Below are 23,642 nucleotides of genomic sequence, written 5' to 3' on the forward strand. Positions count from 1 at the left end.
GGCGCCAGCGCGCGCAGCGTCCTTGTTTCCTCTTTGGTGCTAAGGAGGCCAGCGGAGGCGAGGAGTACTGAGGCATGAGGCAAAGGTTTCCTTATCGGTGCAACGAGACCAAGACCAGAAGGACGGCATGACGGAGGTCATCGTGGAGCCCAAGACGGCGTCACCACCAGAGCCTTTCGCAGGCGAAGACCACTTTTGTCAGCATAGCTTGTACTAGCTGCCCCCCTTCAAATTTGCCCGCCGTTGTTGGCTCCCTTCCCGCTCAATATTTGGGAAGAGGACCAGGGCCTATATAAGTAGAGCTAGGCACCGCAGTAGAGGAGAGAGTTCTGATCCGCCAGTTCACCCAGCACAAGAACACCTCAACCTCAGGAGGCTCTTCTTTCCCTTGTACTGTTCATCATCAGCCCAAGAGGCAATCCACCACCACACACACTGGAGTAGGGTATTACACCACAACGGTGGCCCGAACCAGTATAAATCTCGTGTCTTTCTGTGTTGCGAGTTTGTCGAGTTCGTCCGCGAGATCTTAGCGAGCTAGGGCGTAGATCGGTAGGAGGGAAAGACTTCGCGCGCACCCCGTGAGCTCGAACCTTAAGGGTTTGCCGGAACCCCACATCCGACAACTCCATTCGTGAATATATTCAAGATGGAGACATAGATATTTGTAAAGTGCATACGGATCTGAATGTCGCAGATCCGTTGACTAAACCTCTTCCACGAGCAAAACATGATCAACACTAGAACTCTATGGGTGTTTGATTCATCACAATGTAACTAGATTATTGACTCTAGTGCAAGTGGAAGACTATTGGAAATATGCCCTAGAGGCTATAATAAAGTGGTTATTATTATATTTCCTTATTCATGATAATTGTCTATTATTCATGCTATAATTGTGTTATCCAGAAATTGTAATACATGTGTGAATACATAGACCTCAACATGTCCCTACTGAGCCTCTAGTTGACTAGCTCGTTGATCAATAGATGGTTACGGTTTCCTGACCATGGACATTGGATGTCGTTGATAACGGGATCACATCATTAGGAGAATGATGTGATGGACAAGACCCAATCCTAAGCATAGCACAAGATCGTGTAGTTCGTCTGCTAAAGCTTTTCTAATGTCAAGTATCATTTCCTTAGACCATGAGATTGTGCAACTCCCAGATACCATAGCAATGCTTTGGGTGTGCCAAACGTCACAACATAACTGGGTGGCTATAAAGGCACACTACGGGTATCTCTGAAAGAGTGTGTTGGGTTGGCACGAATAGAGACTGGGATTTGTCACTCCGTGTGACAGAGAGGTGTCTCTGGGCCCACTCAGTAGGACATCATCATAATGAGCTCAATGTGACCAAGGAGTTGATCATGGGATGATGTGTTACGAACGAGTAAAGATACTTGCCGGTAATGAACAAGGTATAGGGATACGGACGATCGAATCTCGGGCAAGTAACATACCGGTAGACAAAGGGAATTGTATACGGGATTGATTGAATCCCCGACATCGTGGTTCATCCGATGAGATCATCGTCGAACATGTGGGAGCCAACATGGGTATCCAGATCCCGCTGTTGTTTATTGACCAGAGAGATGTCTCGGTCATGTCTACATGCCTCCCGAACCCGTAGGGTCTACACACTTAAGGTTCGATGACGCTAGGGTTATAGGGAAAGTTTGTACATGGTTACCGAATGTTGTTCGGAGTCCCGGATGACATCCCGGACGTCATGAGGAGTTCCGGAATGGTCCGGAGGTAAAGAATGATATATAGGAAGTGAGGATTTGGACACCGGAAGTGTTCCGGGCATCACCGGTAATGTACCGGGACCACCGGAAGGGTTCCGGGGGTCCACCGGGAGGGGCCACCTGCCCCGGAGGCATGCATGGTCCAAGAGTGGGAAGGGACCAGCCCCTGAGTGGGCTGGTGCGCCTCCCACCAAGGCCCAAGGCGCAGCAAAGGGGGGAGGGGGGAAACCCTAGGCGTAGATGGGCCTAAGGCCCACCCTAGGGCGCGCCTCCCCCTCTTCCCCTCTTGGCCGCCCCCCAATCCCATCTAGGGCTGCCGCACCCCCTAGGGTGGGAACCCTAGAGGGGGCGCACCCCCGATCCCTCCTCCTATGTATAGTGGGGGTTCTGGGGATGCCAAAGACACGAGTCTCTCTCTCTCTCTCGGCGCAGCCCTACCTCTCCACATCCTCGTCCTTCGTAGTGCTTGGTGAAGCCCTGCTAAAGACCACGCTGCTCCACCACCACTACGCCGTCGTGCTGCTGCTGGAGTTGTCTTCCCCAACCTCTCCCTCCTCCTTGCTGGATCAAGGCGCGGGAGACGTCACCGGGCTGCACGTGTGTTGAACGTGGAGGCGCCGTTGTTCGGTGCTTAAATCGGAATCAACCGCGATCTGAATCATTGCGTGTACGACTCCACCAACCGCGTTCTTGTAATGCTTCCGCATCGCGATCTTCAAGGGTATGAAGATACACTCCCCTCTTTCTCGTTGCTAGTCTCTCCATAGATTGATCTTGGTGATGCGTAGATATTTTTTGATTTCTGCAATGATCCCCAACAGTAGTCCTGCCCATGAGGGGAGGCGCGCAATGGTCACCCGGCCTCCCCGGCCGCGCTTCCACTCGGCAGAGGTGCTGCCGGAGTTCATCGTGTGGTCGGAGAATCCAGCCGACACCTGGCTTCGGCTTCCACGCTCCTTCGCCGATGAACTGCCGACCACGGGTCCTGGCGGCCTCTGGCTGCAGGCCGACGGTTGCTGCAGCAAGGCTTCATGGGTCGCGGTGGAGGTCTCCGTCATGGGCAACGTGGCCCTGGCCCGCGGTTGGCAGACGTTCGCCCGCGCGCGCGGTCTGAGCAGGCGGTGCACCCTCCACTTCAGGTATGACGGTGACGCGACCCTCTTCATGAGGGTATTCGGGGAAGACGGTCGCCGCGCCGGGTGCTGCTCTGAAGACAACGACGGCGGCGAAGTGCTAGGCCTTGGCGACGGCCGCGACGCGGATGAGGGTGAACTCGCCCTCGGCGACGACCGCCGTTCGTCCAGCTATGGCAGCTCCTCCTCCGGCGACAGCTCCAGCAGTGGCGGCTATGACCAGCCGCCATGCTGCCGTGCCCGCTTCAAGGGCAGTGGCGGGTCATCTCGTCGCCGTGCCCCAGTGAAGCGCGAGGAGGGCTCTAGCTGAGTCCCGGGGGCGATCCTCATGAGCAGCCGCGCCGTAGGAGCCTCTTTTGCCTGTCCCTTCCTTTCCTTTCCTCCTGTATCACCAGAAACAAGTATGGGGCCCTACTAGGGCGTGTAATGAACCATGGTGCTTATGCTGCTTTGTGTTGTGTTTATTGTTTCCGGGTTGTGTTGCGAGATCTGTGCCTTGTGCAGGCGTAGGGGGGGTAACTTAGCTTGATGCATCCGGGGTAGCTTCCACCTCGTGAGGGCGCGAGCCTCCAGGCATCTGGTAGGGCTTCCCTGCTGTCTACTCGGGCGACATCGTGAAGCTGCAAATTTTTTTTAGGAAATCCTTATTCCTCCTTGCGCGAGGTCCCAGGCATGGGCTGAACATGGCCAAACGCACTACGTCGCGGTACCCATGGGGCACGGACTTGAAAAGGGGATGCACCGATCACAAGCTCAAGCGAGGGCACCTCACAGAGACCAAGGGAGTGCGCACGCACGCAAACCTGTCCAGCACCCTCGCGAGGCGCGCGAGGGAGAGCGCCGGGCAACTGCCGCCCTCCCTGGCGCAAAACAAAGAATCGAGGGAAGAAACAGAGAGAAGAGGGAGTTCAACCAAGCCACCGAGAAACGCCAGAACTTCAAATTCCATTAAAAAGAAAGGGGGGGCAAGCCAACTACAGAAAGAAAATGAACAGCCGCTTCCAGCACCTAGTCTAGTCTTCTCACCAGCGCAGAGCTAAGTGTTGCCACTAGGACATGGGAGGGAGCCCCCGAGGCCCGAGGGCGGCACTCCGGAGATTCCAGGGCGTGTACAGCCCCACTCACTATTACGTGAGAGTGTCACGGGCGGAGACCTTCACAGGCACTGGGCCTTGCTTCATGGGTAGGACTTCTGGAGGTGCTGGATGTTCCAGGCGTTCTGGATGGGGAAACCGTCCCGCGTCTCCAGGTGCACGGCGGCAGGCCTGGAGACGCGGGCAATCCTAAACGGGCCCTCCCACATGGGTGAGAGCTTATGCATGAAGGAAATATGCCCTAGAGGCAATAATAAAGTTATTATATATTTCCTTATTTCATGATAAATGTTTATTATTCATGCTAGAATTGTATTAACCGGAAACTTGATACATGTGTGAATATATAGACAAAACAATGTGTCACTAGTATGCCTCTACTTGACTAGCTCGTTGAATCAAAGATGGTTAAGTTTCCTAGCCATAGACATGAGTTGTCATTTTATTAACGGGATCACATCATTAGAGAATGATGTGATTGACTTGACCCATTCCGTTAGCTTAGCACTTGATCGTTTAGTATATTGCTATTGCTTTCTTCATGACTTATACATGTTCCTATGACTATGAGATTATGCAACTCCCGAATACCGGAGGAACAGTTTGTGTGCTACCAAATGTCACAACGTAACTGGGTGATTATGAAGGTGCTCTACAGGTGTCTCAGATGGTACTTGTTGAGTTGGCATAGATCAAGATTAGGATGTGTCACTCCGATTGTCGGAGAGGTATCTCTGGGCCCTCTCGGTAATGCACATCACTATAAGCCTTGCAAGCAATGTGACTAATGAGTAGTTGTAGGATGATGCATTACAAAACGAGTAAAGAGACTTGCCGGTAACAAGATTGAACTAGGTATTGAGATACCGACGATCGAATCTCGGGCAAGTAACATACCGATGACAAAGGGAACAACGTATGTTGTTATGCGGTCTGACCGATAAAGATCTTCATACAATATGTAGGAGCCAATATGAGCATCCATGTTCCGCTATTGGTTATTGACTGGAGACGTGTATCGGTCATGTCTACATAGTTCTCGAACCCGTAGGGTCCGCACGCTTAACGTTCGGTGACGATCGGTAATATGAGTTTATGTGTTTTGATGTACCAAAGGTTGTTCGGAGTCCCGGATGAGATAACGGACATGACGAGGAGTCTCGAAATGGTCGAGACGTAATGACTGATATATTGGAAGGATATATTCGAACATCGAAAAGGTTCCGAGTGGTTCGGTCATTTTTCCGGAGTACCGGGAGGTTACCGGAAGCCCCCGGGAGAAGTTATGGGCCTTATGGGCCATAAGAAGGAAGCACACCAGTCCACAAGGGGCAGGTGCACCCCGCTTGGGCAGGAGGCCGAATTGGAATAGGTTTGGGGGGTGGCGGCCCCCCTTTCCTTCTCTCCTACTCCTCCTTCCCTTCCTCTCCTACTCCAACTAGGGAAGGGGGAATCCTACTCCGGTGGGAGTAGGACTCCCCTAGGGCGAGGGCCGGCCCCTCCCCTCCTCCACTCCTTTATATACGGGGGAAGGGGCACCCCATAGACGCACAAGTTGATCATTGATCTTTTAGCCGTGTGCGGTGCCCCCTTCCACCATAATCCACCTCGGTCATATCATAGCGGTGCTTAGGCGAAGCCCTGCGTCGGTAGCATCATCATCACCGCCATCACGCCGTCGTGCTGACGAAACTCTCCCTCGAAGCTCTGCTGGATCGTGAGTTCGTGGGACGTCACCGAGCTGAACGTGTGCTGAACTCGGAGGTGCCGTGTGTTCGGTACTTGGATCGGTCGGATCGTGAAGACATACGACTACATCAACCGCATTGTCATAACGCTTCCGCTTACGGTCTACGAGGGTACGTAGACAACACTCCCCCCCTCGTTGCTATGCACCACCATGATCTTGCGTGTGCGTAGGATGTTTTTTGAAATTACTACATTCCCCAACAGTGGCATCCGAGCCAGGTTTATGCGTAGATGTTATATGCACGAGTAGAACACAAGTGAGTTGTGGGCGATACAAGTCATACTGCTTACCAGCATGACATACTTTGATTCGGCGGTATTGTTGGATGAAGCTACCCGGACCGACATTACACATACGCTTACGCGAGACTGGTTCTACCGACGTGCTTCGCACACAGGTGGCTGGCGGGTGTCAGTTTCTCCAACTTTAGTTGAATCGAGTGTGGCTATGCCCGGTCCTTGTGAAAGTTAAAACATCACTAACTTGACGAAATATCGTTGTGGTTTTGATGCGTAGGTAAGAACGGTTCTTGCTCAGCCCGTAGCACCCACGTAAAACTTGCAACAACAAAGTAGAGGACGTCTAACTTGTTTTTGCAGGGCATGCTGTGATGTGATATGGTCAAGACATGATGCTAAATTTTATTGTATGAGATGATCATGTTTTGTAACAGAGTTATCAGCAACTAGCAGGAGCCATATGGTTGACGCTTTATTGTATGCAATGCAATTGCCCTGTAATTGCTTTACTTTATCACTAAGCGGTAGCGATAGTCGTAGAAGCAATAGTTGGCGAGACGACAACGATGCTACGATGGAGATCAAGGTGTCGCGCCGGTGATGATGGTGATCATGACGGTGCTTTGGAGATGGAGATCAAAGGCACAAGATGATGATGGCCATATCATATCACTTATATTGATTGCATGTGATGTTTATCTTTTATGCATCTTATTTTGCTTTGATTGACGGTAGCATTATAAGATGATCTCTCACTAAGTTCAAGGTACAAGTGTTCTCCCTGAGTATGCACCGTTGGCAAAGTTCGTCGTGCCGAGACACCACGTGATGATCGGGTGTGATAAGCTCTACGTTCACATACAACGGGCGCAAGCCAGTTTTGCACACGCAGAAATACTCGGGTTAAACTTGACGAGCCTAGCATATGCAGATATGGCCCCGGAACACTGGAGACCGAAAGGTCGAGCGTGAATCATATAGTAGATATGATCAACATAGTGATGTTCACCATTGAAAACTACTCCATCTCACGTGATGACCGGACATGGTTTATTTGATTTGGATCACGTGATCATTTAGATGACTAGAGGGATGTCTATCTAAGTGGGAGTTCTTAAGTAATATGAGTAATTGAACTTTAATTTATCATGAACTTAGTCCTGGTAGTGTTAGCATATCTATGTTGTAGATCAATAGCTCGCGTTTAGCTCCCCTGTTTTATTTTTTGATATGTTCCTAGAGAAAACTAAGTTGAAAGATGTTAGTAGCAATGATGTGGATTGGATTCGTGATCTGAGGATTATCCTCATTGCTGCACAGATAAATTATGTCCTTGATGCACCGCTAGGTGACAGACCGATTGCAGGAGCAAATGCAGACGTTATGAACGTTTGGCAAGCTCGATATGATGACTACTTGATAGTTTAGTGCACCATGCTTTACGGCTTAGAATCGGGGCTTCAAAGACGTTTTTGAAATGCCACAGAGCATATGAGATGTTCCAAGAGTTGAAATTAGTATTTCAGACTCATGCCCATGTGGAAAGGTATGAGACCTTTGACAAGTACTTTGCCTACAAGATGGAGGAGAATAGCTCAGCTAGTGAGCATGTGCTCAGAATGTCTGAGTACTACAATCACTTGAATCAAGTGGGAGTTAATCTTCCAGATAAGATAGTGATTGACAGAGTTCTCTAGTCACTATCACCAAGTTACTAGAACTTCGTGATGAACTATAATATTCAAGGGATAACAGAAACGATTCCCAAGCTATTCGTGATGCTGAAATCGACGAAGGTAGAAATCAAGAAAAGCATCAAGTGTTGATGGTTGCCAAGACCACTATTTTCAAGAAAAGGGCAAAGGGAAGAAGGGGAACTTCAAGGAGAACGACCAGCAAGTTGCTGCTCAAGTGAAGAAGCCCAAGTCTGGACCTAAGCTTGAGACTAAGTGCTTCTACTTCAAAGGGACTGGTCACTAGAATCGGAACTGCCCCAAGTATTTGGCGGATAAGAAGGATGGCAAAGTGAACAAAGGTATATTTGATATACATGTTATTGATGTGTACTTCAATAGTGTTTATGGCAACCCCTCAGCATTTGATACTAGTTCAGTTGCTAAAGATTAGTAACTCGAAACGGGAGTTGCAGAATGAACAGAGACTAGTTAAGGGTGAAGTGACGATTTGTGTTGGAAGTAGTTCCAAGATTGATATGATCATCATCGTACACTCCCTATACTTTCGGGATTAGTGTTGAACCTAAGTAAATGTTATCTGGTGTTTGCGTTGAGCATGAATATGATTTGATCATGTTTATTGCAATACGGTTATTCATTTAAAGTCAGAGAATAATTGTTGTTCTGTTTACATGAATAAAACCTTCGATGGTCATACAGCCAATGAAAATAGTTTGTTGGATCTCGATCGTAGTGATACACATATTCATAATATTGAAGCCAAAAGTTGCAAAGTTAATAATGATAGTGCAACTTATTTGTGGCATTGCCGTTTAGGTCATATTGGTGTAAAGCGCATGAAGAAAACCCATGCTGATGGGCTTTTGGAATCACTTGATTATGAATCAGTTGATGCTTGCGAACCATGCCTCATGGGCAAGATGACTAAGACTCCGTTATTTGGAACAATGGAGCGAGCAACTGACTTATTGGAAATAATACATACTGATGTATGCGATCCGATGAGTGTTGAGGCTCGCGACGGGTATGTTTATTTTCTGACCTTCACAAATGATTTGAGCAGATATGGGTATATCTACTTGATGAGACATAAGTCTGAAACATTTGAAAAGTTGATATAATTTCAGAGTGAAGTGGAAAATCATCGTAACAAGAAAATAAAGTTTCTACGATCTGATCGTGGAGGAGAATATTTGAGTACGAGTTTGGTCTTCATTTGAAACAATGCGGAATAGTTTCGCAACTCACGCCACCTGGAACACCACAGCGTAATGGTGTGTCCGAACATCGTAACCATACTTTATTAGATATGGTGCAATCTATGATGTCTCTTACCGATTTACCACTATCGTTTTGGGGTTATGCATTAGAGACAGTTGCATTCACATTAAATAGGGCACCATCTAAATCCGTTGAGACGAAACTATATGAACTGTGGTTTGGCAAAAAACCAAAGTTGTCGTTTCTTAAAGTTTGGGGTTGCGATGCTTATGTGAAAAAGTTTCATCCTGATAAGCTCAAACCCAAATCGGAGAAATGTGTCTTCATAGGATACCGAAAGGAGACTGTTGGGTACACCTTCTATCACAGACATTTGTTGCTAAGAATGGATCCTTTCTAGAGAAGGAGTTTCTCTCGAAAGAAGTGAGTGGGAGGAAAGTAGAACTTGATGAGCTAACTGTACCTGCTCCCTTGTTGGAAAGTAGTCCATCACAGAAATCTGTTCCTGTGACTCCTACACCAATTAGTCAGGAAGCTAATGATGATGATCATGTAACTTCAGATCAAGTTACTACCGAACCTCGTAGGTCAACCAGAGTGAGATCCGCGCCAGAGTGGTACGGTAATCCTGTTCTGGAGGTCATGTTCCTTGACCATGACGAACCTACAAACTATGAGGAATCGATGATGAGCCCACATTCCGTGAAATGGCTTGAGGCCATGAAATCTGAGATGGGATCCATGTGTGAGAACAAAGTGTGGACTTTGGTTAACTTGCCCGATGATCGGCAAGCCATAGAAAATAAATGGATTTTCAAGAGGAAGACGGACGCTGATAGTAGTGTTGCTATCTACAAAGCTAGACTTGTCGAAAACGATTTTTAACAAAGTTGAAGGTGTTGACTATGATGAGATTTTCTCACTCGTAGCGATGCTTAAGTCTGTCCGAATCATGTTAGCAAATTGCCGCATTTTATGAAATCTGGCAAATGAATGTCAAAACTACATTCCTTAATGGATTTCTTAAAGAAGAATTGTATATGATGCAACCAGAAGGTTTTGTCGATCCTAACGGTGCTAACAAAATGTGCAAGCTCCAGTGATCCATCTATGGACTGGTGCAAGCATCTCTGAGTTGGAATATACGCTTTGATGAGTTAATCAAAGCATATAGTTTTATACAGACTTGCGGTGAAGCCTGTATTTACAAGAAAGTGAGTGGGAGCACTACAGCATTTCTGATAAATATATGTGAATGAAATATTGTTGATCGGAAATAATGTAGAATTTTCTGGAAAGCATAAAGGAGTATTTAAAAGGAGTTTTTCAAAGAAAGACCTCGGTGAAGCTGCTTATATATTGGGCATCAAGATCTATAGAGATAGATCAAGACGCTTGATTGGACTTTCACAAAGCACATACCTTGATAAAGTTTTGAAAAAGGTCAAAATGGATCAAGCAAAGAAAGGGTTCTTGCCTGTGTTACAAGGTGTGAAGTTGAGTCAGACTCAAAACCCGACCACGGCAGAAAATAGAAAGAGAATGAAAAGTCATTCCCTATGCCTCAGTCATAGGTTCTATAAAGTATACTATGCTGTGTACCAGACCTATTGTGTACCTCACCAAGAGTTTGGCAAGAGGGTACAATAGTGATCTAGGAGTAGATTACTGGACAGCGGTCAAAATTATCCTTAGTGGAATAAGGAAATATTTCTCGGTTATGGAGGTGATAAAGAGTTCGTCGTAAAGAGTTACATCGATACAAGCTTCGACACCGATCTGGATGACTCTAAGTCTCGATCTAGATACATATTGAAAGTGTGAGCTATTAGCTAGAGTAGCTCCATGCAGAGCATTGTAGACGTAGAAATTTGCAAAATACTTACGGATCTGAATGTGACAGACCCGTTGACTAAAATTATCTCACAAGCAGAACATGCTCACACCTTGTAGACGTAGAAAGCTAATTTTCGAAAAAAAAATCTTGGCGAAGGTTTCAATCCAATCAGAGTTACGGATCTCCGGATATATAAGAAACTGCGAAAGGGCAGATTACCATAGCGCAGAAACGGAGAGAAACAGAGAGACAGATCCAATCTCAGAGGGGCTCTCGCCCCTCCCATGCCATGGAGGCCAAGGACCAGAGGGGAAACCCTTCTCCCATCTAGGGAGGAGGTCAAGGAAGAAGAAGAAGAAGAAGAAGGGGGCCCCTCTCCCCCTCTCTTCCGGTGGCGCCGGAACGCTGCCGTGGCCACCATCATCATCACCGCGATCTTCACCAACACCTCCGCCATCTTCACCAACATCTCCATCACCTTCCCCCCGCTATCTACAGCGGTCCACTCTCCCGCAACCCGTTGTACCCTCTACTTGAACATGGTCCTTTATGCTTCATATTATTATCCAATGATGTGTTGCCATCCTATGATGTCTGAGTAGATTTTCGTTGTCCTATCAGTGGTTGATGAATTGCTATGATTGATTTAATTTGCTTGTGGTTATGTTGCTGTCCTTTGGTGCCCATCATATGAGTGCGCGCGTGGATCACACCATAGGGTTAGTTGTATGTTGATAGGACTATGTATTGGAGGGCAAGAGTGACAGAAGCTTCAACCTAGCATAGAAAATGATGCATGCGGGATTGAAGGGGGACCAATATATCTTAATGCTATGGTTGGGTTTTACCTTAATGAACGTTAGTAGTTGCGAACGCTTGCTAATAGTTCCAATCATAAGTGCATAGAATTCCAGGTCAGGGATGACATGCTAGTAGTGGCCTCTCCCACATAAAACTTGCTATCGGTCTAGTAAAGTAGTCAATTGCTTAGGGACAATTTCGCAACTCCTACCACCACTTTTCCACACTCGCTATATTTACTTTATTGTGTCTTTATCTAAACAGCCCCTACTTTTTATTTACGCGCTCTATATCTTGCAAACCTATCCAAAAAAACCTACAAAGTACTTCTAGTTTTATACTTGTTCTAGGTAAAGCGAACGTTAAGCGTGCGTAGAGTTGTATCGGTGGTCGGTAGAACTTGAGGGAATATTTGTTCTACGTTTAGCTCCTCGTTGGGTTCGACACTCTTACTTATCGAAAGAGACTACAATTGATCCCCTATACTTGTGGGTTATCAAGACCTTTTTCTGGCGCCGTTGCCGGGGAGCAATAGCGTGGGGTGAATATTCTCGTATGTGCTTGTTTGCTTTATCACTAAGTAATTTTTATTTGCTGTTCTTAGTTGTTTTCTATCTTTAGTTATGGGTAGGAAACGCAAAATACCAAAAAAGTTAGTTGTACCTACTGAACCGATGGTTGAAGAACCACTCAAAATCTATCACACTCCTGAAGCTTATTACTTGGATCATCTTCGATCCCTATGTGCTCGTGCTGAAACCCCAACTAGCTTAGTTGAGGGAAAATCTTTAGATGAGCATGCTTGTTATGTGCGACACCGCATATCTGAAAAAGGGAAACGTTTACTGGATCAAATTCATTGTTTGCAATGCTATGCTTGGAATTTATGCGAAATATATGATATTACTTGTTGTTCTGAAAACCCTAAGAAACACCTTCCCTACCAATGTGAGTTTATCAATAATGGAATCGTGTCTTCATATGCTAAAGGTGTTTATAATTACTATGATGTTCAACAAATTGAAGAATTTGTTGCTTTTAAGGGTGCTTATGAAATTGCTTCTTTGATTGAAACGTATGATGCTACTCTTTACAAATCTGAAAATTTTGCCATACTTGAATATTGTTATGATAATTATGCTTCTAATGCCTATGTTAAACCATATATAGAGGACTCCTCCGCTGTCCAAGAAGAGACTAATATTTTGCAGGAGCCTATGGAAGAAGAAATTGATGAAACTGTGAGCTCATTGGATGAAAAAGATGATGAGGAGAGCGAAGAACAAAAGGAGGAAGAGTGGATTAGCTACCCGTGCCCACCTTCTAATGAGAGTAACTCTTCAACTCATACATTGTTTAATTTCCCTTCGTGCTTACCGAAGGATGATTGCTATGATGATTGTTATGATCCCGTTGATTCTCTTGAAATATCCCTTTTTGATGATGCTTGCTATGCTTGTGGCCAAGATGCCAATATGAATTATGCTTATGGAGATGAACTTGCTATGGTTCCTTATGTTAAACATGAAATTGTTGCTATTGCACCCACGCATGATAGTCCTATTATCTTTTTGAATTCTCCCAACTACACTATATCGGAGAAGTTTGTGCTTATTAAGGATTATATTGATGGGTTGCCTTTTACTACTACACATGATGATTTTGATTAATATAATATGCATGTGCTTGCTGCTCCTACTTGCAATTATTATGAGAGAGAAACTATATCTCCACCTCTCTATGTTTCCAACACGAAAAAATCGCAAGAAACTGTTTATACTATGCATTGGCCTTTACCATGTGTGCATGAATTGTTCTTTTATGACATGCCGATGATAGGAAGAGAGTTAGACTTCGTCATTGCTTGATTTATGTTACTCTGTGCTCACTACTAAATGCCAAATCATTGCTAATTAAAATTGGCTTTGATATACCTTGGGATCCGGTGGATCCATTACTTGAGCACTATATGCCTAGCTTAATGGCTTTAAAGGAAGCGCTTCCAGGGAAACAACCCGGAAGTTTTCGAGAGTCATTTATTTCTGTTGAGTGCTTTCATATAGTTTAAAAACAAAAAAATAAAGAGGGGAACCCAAAACTTTTTCAAAAAGGAAAGTGAAAGTGAGAAAGACGAGCATTGTTAAAGTGGGAGCTTGCCTTGAACTTTGTTCATGCTCACGGAAACTTTGTGAATCTTGACTACAGAAACTTTTCAACAAAAATAATTATCCCCTTGTACAATTCCATTGTATTATAAAAATAATGTGCCAAGGTTTGCCTTTAGGATGTTTACAATGCTTGTTGGTTTGTACGGTGCAGGACAGAAATTTTGGCTGTAGTGTGCGATTTTTCATTTTTTACTGGAACGTCAAATGGTTCTGATTCTTTTTGAACTGTCTTTCTATACAAATTTTTATTTTTCCTAATTTTGGCAGAATTGTTCAAGTACCAGAAGTATGGTTAATGTTCAGATTGTTACAAACTGTTCTGTTTTAGACAGATTCTGTTTTTGATGCATAGTTTGCTTGTTTTGATGAAACTATCAATTTCTATCAGTGGATTAAGCCATGGAAAAGTTATATTACAGTAGCTATAATGCAAAAACAAAATATGAATTGGTTTTCAACAGTACTTAGAGTAGTGATTTGCTTTATTATACTAACGGATCTTACCGAGTTTTCTGTTGAAGTTTTGTGTGGATGAAGTGTTCGATGATCGAGGATGTCATAATGTGAGGAGAAGAAGGAGAGGCAAGAGCTCAAGCTTGGGGATGCCCAAGGCACCCCAATTAAATATTCATGGAGACTCAAGCGTCTAAGCTTGGGGATGCCCCGGAAGGCATCCCCTCTTTCTTCAACAAGTATCGGTATGTTTTCGGATTCGTTTCGTTCATGAGATATGTGCAAATATTGGAGCGTCTTTTACATTTAGTTTTCATTTTTATTTTATGCACCATGATGGTATGAGGTAGTCCTTGGTTGATTTATATAATGCTCTTCGCACTTCACTTATATTCTTTGAGTATAGCTTTATAGAATGCTTCATGTGCTTCACTTATATCATTTGAAGTTTGGATTGCCTGTTTCTCTTTACATAGAAAACCGCCATTTGTAGAATGCTCTTTTGCTTCTCTTATATTTGTTAGAGCGTGGGCATATCTTTTGTAGAAAGAATTAGACTCTCTTGCTTCACTTATATCTATTTAGAGAGATGACAGGAATTGGTCATTCACATGGTTAGTTATAAAATCCTACATAAAACTTGTATATCACCGAATATGATATGTTTGATTCCTTGCAATAGTTTTGCGATATAAAGATGGTGACATTAGAGTCATGCTACTGGGTAGTTGTGGATTGTAGAAATACTTTTGTTGAAGTTTGTGATTCCCATAGCCTGCACGTATGGTGAACCGTTATGTGATGAAGTCGGAGCATGATTTATTTATTGATTGTCTTCCTTATGAGTGGCGGTCGGGGACGAGCGATGGTCTTTTCCTACCAATATATCCCCCTAGGAGCATGCGCGTAGTACTTTGTTTCAATGACTAATAGATTTTTGCAATAAGTATGTGAGTTCTTTATGACTAATGTTGAGTCCATGGATTATACGCACTCTCACCCTTCCATCATTGCTAGCCTCTTCGGTACCGTGCATTGCCCTTTCTCACCTCGAGATTTGGTGCAAACTTCGCCGGTGCATCCAAACCCCATGACATGATATGCTCTGTCACACATAAGCCTCCTTATATCTTCCTCAAAACAGCCACCATACCTACCTATTATGGCATTTCCATAGCCATTCCGAGATATATTGCCATGCAACTTCCATCATCATCATATACATGACTTGAGTATTTATTGTCATATTTCTTTGCATGATCGTAAGATTTCTAGCATGATGTTTTCATGGCTTGTCCGTTTTTTGATGTCATTGCTACGCTAGATCATTGCACATCCCGGTACACCGCCGGAGGCATTCATATAGAGTCATATCTTTGTTCTAGATATCAAGTTGTAAGTAAATAAAAGTGTGACGATCATCATTATCAGAACATTGTCCCATGTGAGGTTATCAAAATAAAAGAGGCCAAAGAAGCCCAAATAATAATAAAAAGAGGCCAAAGAAGCCCACAAAAAAAGAGAGAAAATAAAAAAATGAGAGAAAAAGAGAGAAGGGGCAATGTTACTACCTTTTACCACACTTGTGCTTCAGAGTAGCACCGTGTTCTTCATATAGAGAGTCTCTTGAATTATCACTTTCATATACTAGTGGGAATTTTCATTATAGAACTTGGCTTGTATATTCCGATGATGGGCTTCCTCAAATGCCCGAGGTCTTCATGAGCAAGCAAGTTGGATGCACACCCACTTAGTTTCCAGTTTGAGCTTTCATACACTTATAGCTCTTAGTGCATCCGTTGCATGGCAATCCCTACTCCTCACATGATCATGTTTGCTATTATTAGAAGTCATTTTATTTTGTTTTGCTTGCTGTTTGAATAAAATACCAAGATCTGAAATTCTTAAATGAGAGAGAGAGTCTTCGCATAGCTACATAATTATTTAACTACTCATTGATCTTCACTTATATCTTTTTGGAGTAGTTTGTCATTTACTCGTGTGCTTCACTTATATCCTATGATAAAATGGTTGAATGAGTTGAATATCATAAATCTGAAATTATATATGTTTCATATGCTTATACCATGGGGAGTAATGACTTCACCTATAAGAAGTAGAGGTGGTAAATTTATTGAAGGTTAGCAAACATTGTATTGGTCACTCGAACAATTCATGAAAGAATATTGAAGGAAGAGAGATTTCACATATAATACTATCTTGGACATCTTCTATGATTGTGAGCCCCACTAATTATTTTCAAACCTGAGCAAATTAGTTGAAGTTGGACAAGGAAGACAACATAATGAGTTATGCTTGGGTATATTTGTATAGAAGTTATATTGTTATGGATCCTCTAACATGTGGTGCTTGCTATTCAGAATCCTTTGCTAGCCAAAATATCTGTACTAAGCGGGAATACTGCTTGTGCATCCAAATTCCTTGAACCAAGTTTCTTCCATGAGTGTCCACCATATCTACCTATATGCGGTATTTACCTGCCGTTCCAAGTAAATTTGCATGTGCCAAACTCTAAACCTTCAAATAATAATCTGTTTTGTATGCCCGAATCGCTCATGTAGCGACTAGGGGCTAGTAGTATCTTCCATGCTAGGTGGGTTATTCTCACGATGAGTGGACTCCGCTCATCATTCACGAGAAAATGGCCGGTAACTGGGATGCCCAGTCCCATGATCAAAAGATCGAAATCAAATAAAAAATAATTGCAAATAAAACTCCCGTAGGATTGATGTTAGTTGGAGGCACTCGTTGTTTCGGGCAAGCCATGGATTGATGATTGTTGGTGGAGGGGGAGTAAAAATCTTTACCTTTCTGTTTGGGAACCGCCTATAATGTATGTAGTATGGAAGAGTTTGGGAACTCTTGGTCGTTATGTTGACAATGAAAGCATACCTCTCAAAATTATTTTCATCTCTGTTTTTGCTTCGAGCTCTGGCACCTCTGCAAATCCCTACTTCCCTCTGTGAAGGGCCTATCTTTTACTTTTATGCAAGAGTCAATAGTATTCCTTCTCATTCCAACCTACTCTTTAGTTGGCAAGCATCATGTGATGGAAAGATCTAGGCATATATGGCCATTCAAGTATATTTGAGCATGAATTATTACTGTTGACATTACCCTTGAGGTAAAAGGTTGGGAGGCGAAACATTAAGCCCCTATTTTTCTCTGTGTTCGATGAATACTATTTTTTCTAAAAGTATGCTTTGAGTGGTAGCAATCATGGAAGACTAAATGATAGTTGAGTATGTGAAGTTTGCTGAATCAAAGCTCTGACATAGACTCTTCCTGAAAATAAGATGAATTGTAATTGTTTGTTGACTTATAACACGGTTTGTTAGTTTTCAAGAAAGTTTATGTTCTATACTTTAACATGTGAATAGTTTGTTACTTGATCATGCAAAGTTCTATGAGTTGAGCTACTGTTATGACATATAATGATGCTAGAAAAGGTGATTGAAATTATCATTGATCAAACTTATGCACCTGCTAGCATTCACACTTCATAAATTCTTTCTTTTATCATTTACCTACTCGAGGACGAGCAGGAATTAAGCTTGGGGATGCTGATATGTCTCCAACGTATCTATAATTTATGAAGTATTCATGCTATTATATTATCCATCTTGGATGTTTATGGGCTTTATTTTACACTTTTATATTATTTTTGGGACTAACCTATTGACCCAGAGCCTAGTGCCAGTTCCTGTTTTTTTCTTTGTTTCAGTGTTTCGAAGAAAAGGAATATCAACTGAGTCGAAAAGGAATGAAACCTTCTGGAGAAGTTATTTTGGAAAGAAAGCAATCCGGGGGACTTGGAGTCCACGTCAAGGAAGCAACGAGGAAGGCACAAGGCAGGGGTGCGCCCACCCCCTGGGCGCGCCCTCCACCCTCGTAGGGCCCCTCGTGGCTCCCCTGACGTATTTCGTCCGCCTATATATATCCATATACCCTAAAAACTTCGGGGAACAGAATAGATCGGGAGTTCCGCCGCCGCAAGCCTCTGTAGCCACCAAAAACCAATCGGGACCCTATTCTGGCACCCTGCCGGAGGGGGGATCCCTCACCGGTGTCCATCTTCATCATCCCGGCGCTCTCCATGACAAGGTGGGAGTTGTTCACCCTCGAGGCTGTGGGTATGTACCAGTAGCTATGTGTTTGATCTTTCTCTCTCGTGTTCTTCAGGTGATACGATCTTGATGTATCGCGAGCTTTGCTATTATAGTTGGATCTTATGTTGCTTCTCCCCCTCTACTCTCTTGTAATGGATTGAGTTTTCCCTTTGAAGTTATCTTATCGGATTGAGTCTTTAATGATTTGAGAACACTTGATGTATGTCTTGCCATGCGTATCTGTGGTGACAATGGGATATCACGTGATTCGCTTGATGTATGTTTTGGTGATCAACTTGCCGGTTCCGCCCATGAACCTATGCATAGGGGTTGGCACACGTTTTTGTCTTGATTCTCCGGTAGAAACTTTGGGGCACTCTTTGAGGTTCTATGTGTTGGTTGAATAGATGAATCTGAGATTGTGTGATGCATATCGTATAATCATACCGACGGATACTTGAGGTGACATTGGAGTATCTAGGTGACATTAGGGTTTTGGTTGATTTGTCTCTTAAGGTGTTATTCTAGTACGAACTCTAGGGCTGTTTGTGACACTTATAGGAATAGCCCAACGGATTGATTGGAAAGAATAACTTTGAGGTGGTTTCGTACCCTACCATAATCTCTTCGTTTTTTCTCCGCTATTAGTGACTTTGGTGTGACTCTTTGTTGCATATTGAGGGATAGTTATATGATCCAACTTGTTATTATTGTTGAGAGAACTTGCACTAGTGAAAGGATGAACCCTAGGCCTTGTTTCCTAGCATTGCAATACCGTTTACGCTCACTTTTATCATTAGTTACGTTGCTGTTTTTTATATTTTCAGATTATAAAAACCTATATCTACCATCTATATTGCACTTGTATCACCATCTCTTCGCCGAACTAGTGCACCTATACAATTTACCATTGTATTGGGTGTGTTGGGGACACAAGAGACTCTTTGTTATTTGGTTGCAGGGTTGGTTGAGAGAGACTATCTTCATCCTACGCCTCCCACGGGTTGATAAACCTTAGGTCATCCACTTAAGGGAAATTTCCTACTGTCCTACAAACCTCTGCACTTGGAGGCCCAACAACGTCTACAAACCTCCCACGGGTTGATAAACCTTAGGACATCACCCACCCCCTGGGCGCGCCCGTGACCCTCGTGGGCCACCCGTAAGCTGGTTTTTGCTCTTCTTCAGCCGCAAGAAAGCTAATTTTCGGAAAAAATCTTGGCAAAGGTTTCAATCCAATCGGAGTTACGGATCTCTGGATATATAAGAAACGGCGAAAGGGCAGATTACCAGAGCGCAGAAACAGAGAGAGGTAGATCCAATCTCGGAGGGGCTCTCGCCCCTCCCATGCCATGGAGGCCAAGAACCAGACGGGAAACCCTTCTCCCATCTAGGGAGATGGTCAAGGAAGAAGAAGAAGGGGGCCCCTCTCCCCCTCTCTTCCGGTGGCCCCGGAACGCTGCCGTGGCCACCATCATCATCACCGCGATCTTCACCAAACCTCCGCCATCTTCACCAACATCTCCATCACCTTCCCCCCTCTATCTATAGCGGTCCACTCTCCCGCAACCCGCTGTACCCTCTACTTGAACATGGTGCTTTATGCTTCAAATTATTATCCAATGATGTGTTGCCATCCTATGATGTCTGAGTAGATTTTCGTTGTCCTATCAGTGGTTGGTGAATTGCTATGATTGATTTAATTTGCTTGTGGTTATGTTGCTGTAGTTTGGTGCCCATCATATGAGCACGCGCGTGGATCACACCATAGGGTTAGTTGTATGTTGATAGGACTAGAGGGCAAGAGTGACAGAAGCTTCAACCTAGCATATAAATTGATGCATACGGGATTGAAGGGGGACCAATATATCTTAATGCTATGGTTGGGTTTTACCTGAATGAACGTTAGTAGTTGCGGACGCTTGCTAATTTCCAATCATAAGTGCATAGAATTCCAAGTCAGGGATGACATGCTAGCAGTGGCCTCTCCCACATAAAACTTGCTATCGGTCTAGTAAAGTAGTCAAATGCTTAGGGACAATTTTGCAACTCCTACCACCACTTTTCCACACTCGCTATATTTACTTTATTGTGTCTTTATCTAAACATCACCTACTTTTTATTTACGCGCTCTTTATTATCTTGCAAACCTATCCAAAAACACCTACAAAGTACTTCTAGTTTTATACTTGTTCTAGGTAAAGCGAACGTTAAGCGTGCGTAGAGTTGTATCGGTGGTCGATAGAACTTGAGGGAATATTTGTTCTACCTTTAGCTCCTCGTTGGGTTCGACACTCTTACTTATCGAAAGAGGCTACAATTGATCCCCTATACTTGTGGGTTATCAAGGTGTCCGGCGCGCAGATTGTCTTCGGCATTGCAAGGCGGGTTCTTCCTCCGATGACCTCAAGGTGATGTATCCGGCCTTCCATTTAATGTCGTACCCCTCGACTTCTGTGCGTCAACGGCTTCAGCTTCCACGTGTCGAGCAAATGCGAGAGGTCAGAGTATTTTTGCATATAACACCCTAGCCATGAAAAAGAGCCTCTATTTAAAGAGATTGGATCCTAGATCCATTCGGCACCACACGGAAGAAATCCTCAGAGACGGCCAGAAAAGACCATCCCAACATGGCGAGCGCACCCAGCTCTTCCTCCCATCCCTACATCCCAGAAAAAGGCGAGTGGGAGAGGTGTTCCGTATCCCATGGTCGGCTGGAGAAGCTACAAACACAGGGATTTCTCCCCCCGAAGATCTAGTCCCTGTTCGAACATGATTGACCGTCTTCAATGGCGGGGCTCAGGCTGAAGATTTCCCCAATCCATCCGGGGGGAACGGGTGTGCTTTGTCCCTTATCTGCTAAGAGGTGTTGGATTTCCAATTCATTCATTCCTCCGCGGGCTTTTGGAGTATTATGGCCTCCAACTGCACAACTTTACTCCGGCCTCCATCCTGCATATCGCGGGCTATGTGGCCCTTTGCGAGCTATTCCTGGGTTGTGAGGCCCATTTTGAATTGTGGAGAAAGTTATTCTATCTCGTCCCGCGCAACCACGAGGGATCAATATTTGAAGTGGGCGGAGCCAAAATATGGCGCATCGCCGAGACCGGATACCTATCCGGCACACCAAAGAAGGCATCCAAGGAGTGGCCGTCCGAATGGTTTTATATTGAGGACGTCGCGCTTCCGGAACCAGTTTGGAGGGGTCTCCCCGAATTTGCGAGAGTTCCTTTGAAGAAACGCCACAGCTGGCGCCCCTGGAGTCTTGAAGAAGACGACAGCGCGGAAGTTCGTCAACTCATGGGCAAGATAAAGACGCTCGCCCAGTCCGGATTATCAATAGCCGAAGTAATGGCGACTTCAATAGTGCAGGGGGTTCAGCCACTCCAATATCGAGGGCTTCCCATGTGGCACTACAACGGGGAAGATGATGCCTCCCGCTGCGGTAGGAAGGGTCCGGACACCCCCGCCGCTCTGGCCAAAATATTGGCCGAACTGTACAAAGGGGAGGAGGAGGAGTTCCTTCATATCAAGCGCCGATATGGATATTCCATGTACAATCCACCTAGTTGGGTAAGTCTTAACCCCTCTGCTCCGTTCTGCTTACTCCCCTCCTCAAGTCATCTTTTAATGAATTAGTGATCCGCCTGTTTATTATAGCACTGGCGAAAGGTCTCCGAGGGGCTTCACAGCCCCGCCCCTAGCCAGAGGACCACAACCGGGACCTCGACCCTAGATTCGAGGAGGATCCGGATATATTCGTGACGCTCGCGGACGGGATGTTTTACCAGGCGAGCTACGACGACACGGAAGTGGCCATCATCGCCGACTACCCTGGTCTTCTTCCCGCCTCCCATGTAAGTAATTGGGAGATATTTTCCCCGAAAGGGTTTTATCATTCTGCCTCACCCACCGCACCATCCTGTGCTAAAAAGGGAGGCGTACGGTGCGCCATGCCGCACCAGGGGCGTCTCCTAAGAGAGCGGTCCCCATGCCGGGCGAGCCTTCAAAGAGGAAGGCAGACAAAGATACGGCCGAGCCTTCATCCAAGAGGTATGGGTTTGCCAATATGTGCTTCAGGAGTTGCATCGAATTGCGATTCATATATTTGTCCTGTATTAGGAAAAAAGTAAGCCGGACTATGTCCGGGGGTTTGGCCGGTCGGACTCCCCACAGCCGGGATCCAAATCCTGCTGTAAAGACGGGGGCTGATATGGGGGTGACGCCGGATTGTCCTCCGGCTGAGGATTCGGACAATATGTCCGTCACCAACTCAGAAGTGGAGAGCGCCATGAATCATCAGCACCGGAGGGCCATTTTTCGTGACCCTGGCTTTTCAACGGAGGCATTCAATGCCTTCAACTCAGCTGATGCATACATCCGGACTGCCTGAGACGGGCTTGCCGGAGCCACGGACCAATATTTGAAAGATGTGCAGGTAATTTTACTTCGTCCAAATGCAATGGTTATATACCAGTAGCCCCCGAGACTTAGAGCAGTTGGCACAACTGATTTAAGGATCGCTGTGTACCCAGGTGTTGACAGAGAAAAACAGATTGTTTTCTCAAGAGCTGGAGAAGTGCCGGACATAGCTAAGCGCTGTTACCGCCGAACTGGAGAAATCCAAGAAGGCGTCACCTGGTAATATTCCCCTCCAGCGAGGAAATACAAGTATATGTCAGTAATGCTAACAATTTTGCATGTATCATGGCATGATCGTCAGATAAACTGGCGGAGGCACTGGAAGTCGCGCAAGCGAATGAAAAAGAAGCCAGAAGGCTATGTGCTGCGGGCGAACGTGTGCTGAAACAAGCCATTGTGGAGAAAAATCAGCTCCAGGATTCCAAGACCCATCTGGGCGAAGAGCTGAAGGACGTGCGGGCTCAACTAGCTGACTCCGTGAGGGAAAATAAGAGGCTGCGAGGCGGCATATTTAGTATGCGTTCAAACTTACCACCGTGTAATTCGGCAAGGAAAGGAACTAACAGAGTTATGTCTGTAGGTATGTTGACTGGCCGTCCTACGGCGGAGGTATCCGGATCGTCGAGCGATCTGCTTCAAGGGCTGTTCCAAATGCACGAGCAGGCTCGGCAGGCAATGCGGAGTGTTGCCAAGGCTTTATGGCCATCCGCCTCCCCTCCAGGAAGTATGGAGGAGCTTGTAGAGCTATACAAGGGAGCATGGCGGCGTATCCGATTATGGAAGATATCGGCCTGCCGGGAGGGTGCGCAAGAAACCTGGGCCATGGTGAAGACACGGTATACCAAGCTTGATCCAAATCGTACGGCCCGGGTCGGGCCTCTAGGGTGAGATGGGAAGGAAATTCCCATGAGGTTGGTGTATAACCAAGTAGAAGTAGCCG

This window comes from Aegilops tauschii, chromosome 4, assembly GCF_002575655.3.
Source record: "Aegilops tauschii subsp. strangulata cultivar AL8/78 chromosome 4, Aet v6.0, whole genome shotgun sequence".
NCBI lineage: Eukaryota > Viridiplantae > Streptophyta > Magnoliopsida > Poales > Poaceae > Aegilops > Aegilops tauschii.